Genomic DNA, 926 nt, shown 5'->3' on the forward strand with positions numbered 1-926 from the left:
AAAATCTAATTTGTCTGATATACAGATTGCTACCCCAGCTTTCTTTTGATGTCCATTAGCATGATAAATGGTTTTCCACCCTCTCACTTTCAATCTGAAGGTGCCTTTGGGTTTAAAATGAGTCTCTTGCAGACAGCATATCAATGGGTGTTGCTTTTGTATCCAATCTGATACCCTGTGTCTTTTGATTGAGGCATTTAGCCCATTTACATTCAGAGTAACTATTAAAAGATATGAATTTAGTGCCATTGTATTACCTGTAAAGTCACTCTTTCTGTATATTATCTCTGTTCTTTTCTGGTCTGTGTTACTTTTGGGCTCTCTCTTTGCTTAAAGGATCCCCTTTAATATTTCTTGCAGGGCTGGTTTAGTGATCACAAATTCTTTTAGTTTCTGTTTGTCCTGGAAGCTTTTTATTGCTCCTCTATTTTGAATGACAGCCTTGATGGGACAAAGTATTCTTGGCTGCATATTTTTCTCATTTAGCACCCTGAATATATCATGCCAGCCTTTCTAGCCTGCCAGGTTTCTCTGGATAGGTCTGCTGCCAGTCTAATGTTTCTACCCTCGTAGGTTACAGACCTCTTGTCTGGAGCCGCTTTCAGGATTTTCTCTTTGTTGCTGAGATTTGCAAGCTTCACTATCATGTGTTGACCTATTTTTATTGATTTGGGGGGGGTCCTTGTGTCTCCTGAAAAATGTCTGTTTCCTTCCCCAGATTAAGGAAGTTCTCAGCTATAATTTGCTCCAATATACCTTCTGTCCCTCTCTCTCTTTACTCTTGTTCTGGGATCTCAATTATTCTAATATTGTTTTGCTTTATGGTATCACTTATGTCTCAAATTCTCCCCTCGTGATCCAATAGTTGTTTGTCTCTCTATTTCTAAGCTTCTTTATTCTCCATCATTTGATCTTCTATATCACTA

The sequence above is a fragment of the Ailuropoda melanoleuca genome, chromosome 16 (genome assembly GCF_002007445.2).
Source record: "Ailuropoda melanoleuca isolate Jingjing chromosome 16, ASM200744v2, whole genome shotgun sequence".
Taxonomy (NCBI): Eukaryota; Metazoa; Chordata; class Mammalia; order Carnivora; family Ursidae; genus Ailuropoda; species Ailuropoda melanoleuca.